Source organism: Limulus polyphemus, unplaced genomic scaffold (genome assembly GCF_000517525.1).
Source record: "Limulus polyphemus unplaced genomic scaffold, Limulus_polyphemus-2.1.2 Scaffold7704, whole genome shotgun sequence".
In the NCBI taxonomy this organism is placed as follows: domain Eukaryota; kingdom Metazoa; phylum Arthropoda; class Merostomata; order Xiphosura; family Limulidae; genus Limulus; species Limulus polyphemus.
In genome coordinates, this window is record NW_013673314.1 from 30385 (window position 1) to 36865 (window position 6481).

Sequence of the window (6481 nt, forward strand, 5' to 3'; positions counted from 1 at the left end):
TCTGTGTGTGGTTAACTACATCTTGATGTGTGTGTGTGTGTGGTTAACTACATCTTGATGTGTCTGTGTGTGGTTAACTACATCTTGATGTGTGTGTGTGGTTAACTACAATAAATGTATTGAACATTATGAGCCTAAAGATTGTCTTACATTTAAAATCCTGATAGACTCTCCACTAATATTACCTTATCTTTCTCTAGGTTATTGACACATGAAGGAATTGAAGAATGTTGTGAAAATCAGCAGAATGTATCTGTTGATGTCATAATCCAAAAAGCACTTAATGTAAGTTTATCAGTTAATATTTCATTGTGTAATATTAGCAGAACTGATCTGTTGATGTCATAATCCAAAAAGCACTTAATGTAAGTTTATCAGTTAATATTTCATTGTGTAATATTAGCAGAATGTATCTGTTGATGTCATAATCCAAAAAGCACTTAATGTAAGTTTATCAGTTAATATTTCATTGTGTAATATTATCAGAACTGATTTGTTGATTTCATAATCCAAAAAGCACTTAATGTAAGTTTATCAGTTAATATTTCATTGTGTAATATTAGCAGAACTGATCTGTTGATGCCATACTATCAACAGATCAGTTCTGCTAATATTACACAATGAAATATTAACTGATAAACTTACATTAAGTGCTTTTTGGATTATAATACAAAAAGCACTTCACTTTCTGAAAATAGATAGGTCAAGTGTGAGTGTCACAACCTTTTAGAAAGTAACATTCAATATTTAAACTACTTTATTATCAACAAACTTAGCCTCAAAACATAATTTATAATTCAAATTCTAATATTATCTAAGGTCTAATTTCATTATTTCAAAATAAATATTTGAATAAATTCTCAATTTTCATTTGTCTATAGCACGTGACACTTGTTCATTCTTCTTTCATCATCCCTGTATGATGTCCTGAGTTTAACATAAATTACACATTTATAGTGTAGGTATTACTAAGGCATCATCTAATCTTCTTTGTTTAAGGAGATATAAACCAGCCCTTTCAGCCGTGGGGGCGTTATAATGTGACGGTCAATCCCACTATTCGTTGATAAAAGAGTAGCCCAAGAGTTGACAGTGGGTGGTGATGACTAGCTGCCTTCCCTCTAGTCTCACACTGCTAAATTAGGGATGGCTAGCACAGATAGCCCTCGTGTAGCTTTGCGCGAAATTAAAAAAAACAAAACAATCAGGGTCAGACTGGAGTGGATGGTTGGAGTTGTTGTGTTAATAGTCTGGCAGTCCAGTCTTTGGTTATAACAATTGTATTAATAGTCTGACAGACCAGCCTTCAGTTAAAACTGTTGTACTTATAGTTTGGCAGGCCAGTCTTCAGTTAAGACTGTTTTATTAATAGTTTGGCAGGACAGCCTTTGGTTGAAACTAGGGATGCATGGGTAGTAAAATTTGGCTGAATGCTGGGTCTGGGTACCTGATCACTAAGCTTTGGCCCGGGGCTGAGAGTCAACCGGACCGGGTTCTCCTCTGCCCCCCTACCCCAAAGAAACATACACAAAAATTAGAAACAAAAACAAAATTGATGTTTATTACATTTAACGGATTAATCACCAACAGAACATTCTGTAAAATTAAACGAGAGCAGTTGTGAAAAGGACTACAATCATTCTAGATAACTTGGATTTATATATATTTTCTGTGGTGGTTTCATATTTAGTGAAGTGCACAGAGTCCATGTAGTATTACAGTAGAGAAAATAACAGGTAAAATATAGTTTCACTGAGAAAAAAAAATTAATATTCGTTTAGGAGGTTCTAGAGGTTCTGCAAAAGAAGTTTCAAAACTATAAGATGAAAAAAGTATTTTTAACATGAAAATCACCTTACATTTGGATTAGTTTGAGTGAATCAGACTGACTACAGTAAATTCAGAGACATATCATTTGTAGAAATAGTTTATTAAAATACTTATTTTTTGTGAAGACACATTTAGTACATTCAAAGTTATAGTGTGTATAGTTTAAAGTTAAATGGTGTTATAAGTTTGTGCAAAATAAATAAGCCCATCTCCATAAGGCTGTAAGATTTTCAGGTTTTACATGTGTAATATTAGCAGAACTCGCCTGTTTATATCATAAGCCCAAAAGTGCTTAATTTAAGTTTGTCAATTTTTTGATGTGTTATACCAAGATTGAGTACATTATATTAAAAAACAATTGACCATGTAAATCAAAGTTTGATGATATCCATAGCGAATATAAAGTCGTGGTGGAATGGCATGTATCAGAACGACATTTTGACATTCTTTGGTGTTTCATATGTAGTGTTATGCCATCACAAAATTTATCACTTTTGTGAAGAATATGTAACAACTTTTTTGACACAAAATGTTTGTATACTCAAATCATATAGATGTGTTCAGATCAGGAATTTCAAAAATGAATGTATCTCATACTTAATGGCATTGAAAAAATAAAAGCAATATCAATCAATTTAGGGAACCAGAAGCATCTAGAAAGAGACCTGAAACAAGTTGCACCCTAACTGTGGTAAGCAAAATGTGGCATTTTTTATTAGGCAAAACTCCACAAACATATATAGGTCAGTGGCAAAAATCATCCACTTGCTCCAGGCAACAGTAGGCAACAAATTCAAGAAGGATCTCCATCTAGAAAAGCAACACAAGCTGCTTCTATGATGTATCAGTTCAACTGTTGAATATCTCAAGACATTGTAGAACAAAATGGGTATTCATGCTATTCCACAAGAAAATGTTCTGGACAAGTGGCCAAAAGCAATGCCTTTGGATTTTTGTTTATAATTGGACTATTTAATGGGATCTGGGAACTGTCATCCTTGTATACTAGATGGATTATGGAAAGCTGCAGGGAGGAGGGGTGTCTTTTGAATATGAAAGCTTTATGATAGAGCATTTTGCAATGGAAACTACTGCAAGGCTGTTGTCAAGATGTGTAATCATTAGAAATAGGACTACTGGACGTGGCAACATCGACTGTAATGACATGGTGATGTTCCAAAATCTTTTAATATAATGTACTCAACTACTGTAGTACCAGAACTCATCTGTTGACATTATAATTCAAAAGAATTTTTGGATGTGTAATATTCATCATTAAATATTTTTATTAACCCTATTGACAGAGATCAAAGGCCATGTCATCGTGTTTGTTGACTCGCATATAACATTTTATTCAACTACTATTTTATGAATTTAAATCAATAAGTTTGGTATCAAATTGTAGATTATATTTCAAACATTAATATTATACATTAGTTAATTTCTTGAATTAAAAGTAAATATAAAAAAGAACAACCTAAATATAGATTTTTGTGTGTCACGTGGTATGTTGAATGCAGCATTGGTTCATATTAGATGTTTGTGATGTTCAAATACAAAGTCTATAGTTTCTTACAAATTAGGAACTCAAATTACCAATATTGAAAAGCTAGAATGTAAAATAAGAACGTCTTATCTTTTATATTTGCTGAGATATCCCTACATGTACTGAATCAAACACAGTGATCATGCCCACCTCTGTCCATTTTTGGAAAGACTTGCTTACATACACCTACTTCTGTCTATGATATATGAATAACCAATTGGAAGCTCACAATGTCCCCCATGTGGTTCTCTGAGCCTGTGTAAAGTATTTATGTGGGAAAACCTTCCTTTTCATGGCAGATTTCAAATGGTAAGATGGTAAGATTAGAATTTAGTGAGCTTAAATTTAATATTTTTTTCGACCCAAATACATCTTAGTTATTAAGCTTGATAAATTATAGTGGAATTCTATGGTATTGATATAGTAATTTATGATTTTTGGATATTTCAAATATATATATAAAACTTAAAAATTATTTCGTTTCACATCCTCCATGTGTGAAATTTGATAAGGCTTAGCAACCTATGGCAAGCAGTAAACGAGTACAAAGTTCGTAACTAAAAGAGATCATTGTTTTTCTATACTTCTTTATTTACCGTTTTATGTTTTTTATGTTTTTTCGTAACTAAAAGAGATCATTGTTTTTCTATACTTCTTTATTTACTGTTTTATGTTTTTTATGTTTTTTCATAACTAAAAGAGATCATTGTTTTCTATACTTCTTTATTTACTGTTTTATGTTTTAAGAAAAAATGAATGAAATATAAGAAGTTATTTGTTAATATTATTAACGTATATATAATGTTATATAACTGAAATGTGGCTGTATTTTACAAAGTACTGGTTCACTAGAACACAGCCAAGACAGGTCACTTTGTAAAGGCCAGTTTTATAGTCTTGGTTATGGTAACATGAGTGCACATGCATTGCATCTTTCCAACTTTTGTAATGTTAGCCAAGAATGGCTGAAAGTTTGCCCCTGAAGAAGAAAGGTCTATCTTTTGAAAGTGCTTGGGTTATAGGTTTTTATCATCTTGTATCAAGACTTTTTGGACCTAGGTTTTTTTCTGACATCATGAAGGTCAATATAATAGAAATAGTAAATATATATAAATGTATAATGTTATGAGGTTTAAGCTATGTTACAATTTGTGGTCATTCTAGAACAAAAAAAGCATAATTTATATTTATTTCCTAATTTTTTATGCTGGTTACAAGGTTGGTCAAATAGACCGAACCCGTACAGAGATTCGATAGTAAAAATAACAGATGAAATATAAAGTTTTTCTTTACAAACATTTGATAATTATCTGGAGGTTATAAAGATTTTGCTTGTGAAATTTCAAAAATTTCTGATGCATAAAAGTATTTTTAATTTTAAAATCAAAATTACTTTGCATGTTGGATAGTCAATATTCCAAAAGAAAAAAGGCATGAAAAAAAACATTACTTAAAAAATCTTAAAACTTAATTAAAAAAATCTGATATTCTGTGTATGAAAGCCTTGTAATGTTTACTGTTAATCTGCAAAATTCTGTGAAGATATGCTTATTAATTTAAAAGTTGTAGCAAGAAAAACTATAACAAGTGCAAAATGGTTACAAGGTCGGTTCATGCTGAAAAGAGTTAAAAGACCAACACTAAAATCAATGAGAAATTACAATGTACATCAAATTGTTTGAACCTAAAATATTAGCCTTCTTTTTCTTTTGTTGCCATACAAATTAGACTTTTATAATTGATAAAAATGGTGAGTTGTAGTGGGAGAGTAGTATAAAAATATCTTGCTCTCGTATTGTGTGAGATGTCATGTTCAAACTTTGGTTTAAGTCTACATCTTGCACGTAAAGCTGATGTCCAAAAACGTTTTCGACTACATGTTATACCATTGAGGTATATATATTTTTTATTTTAATGAGTGTAAATAATAATATACAACTAAACAATGTTGTAGATGTATATTTGCTTAATGTGCAAAATGCATATTGAACTACTTAATTGAACATGTTAAAAATAGATTACTTTCAACTTCAGATGAAACCACATGCTTTACTAGTGATGTTTTGACTTGGAACTTTTCAGATTACCATTCAATAGAAAAAGTAATATGAAATGAAGTTAATATATATTCAAGAGAACAGCCTTGGTCACCACATATTAGATAAGACTGAAACAGTGTTAGGTTAAAAATATTAACAATGTGTGTAAGATTGGATTATGTTGCATAAGTTTTAACATAGAAGTTATCATGGTAAATTAATAAGTTATAGGAAGGTAGTAAGATGAACACTAAGTGTTGGCTGTTCCTCTCTAGTTGGATTTACGAGATATTGGTGCAAAGTGCCTACCTGATGACATAGGAAAAGGAAAAGTTGATGTGGTGAGTAAAGAATTCCGAGTTTTCTTTGATTATAGTTTTTCATTTATAAAGTAGTTGTTTTTGTGTGGGTTTGCAGTTTCAATAAATCAAAAAAGAGGAAATTGAAATTTTAGTTAGAACCCTGTTGTAAATTTTTATTAAAATAAGTCTAATGTCAAAGTTACCTTTTATTATAATGTCTGAGGGTTTTGGAAGTATACAAATTCTTATAACCCGTGATCTCCTTAGTATGTGAAAATTTTGTTCTCAGTCGAGTCCTAGTGGATCTGATTTATTTGATGATTTCTCAGAAATATTATTATGTTGTTTAACTGTTTGGTGTAAGTTTCATTTTATATATTTACTAGCTGGAGTACCCGTCCCCTACACGGAAGTTATGTAAATTCATGATTAATGAAAGGCTATCTTAGGACATAAAGTTGCTTCCCTTATATGTAATTGTAAAAAATGCAAAAACATCCAAAATCCTCAAAACTGAAACTTTGTATGTATCTCCCCTTGGACCTAATGAATTACCATACCAAATTTGGTAAGATTGATCTACAGGGGGTGAAGTAGTGGTAAAAACTGCAAAACTGAACATTTGTATGTATTTCTCCATAGACCCAGTGAACCTCCATACCAATTTTGGATGAAAATCCAGCCACACCCTCCAAAGTAGTTACATGGACATACAGCAGACAGTACTATTATATTTTTGTATGTTATCTATATTCAGACAGTAC

General features: G+C 31.2%; 1 long non-coding RNA gene across 1 annotated transcript in view; it reads left to right on the top strand.

The window, feature by feature from the left end:
* Window positions 1-5759, top strand: part of LOC111089872 — a 10160-nt gene extending 4401 nt beyond the window's left edge. The window contains exons 2-3 of the long non-coding RNA XR_002614032.1: window positions 201-285; window positions 5691-5759. This is a non-coding gene — a long non-coding RNA (uncharacterized LOC111089872). The remainder of the gene's footprint in view (window positions 1-200; window positions 286-5690) is intronic.
* Window positions 5760-6481: the final 722 nt, after the last annotated feature.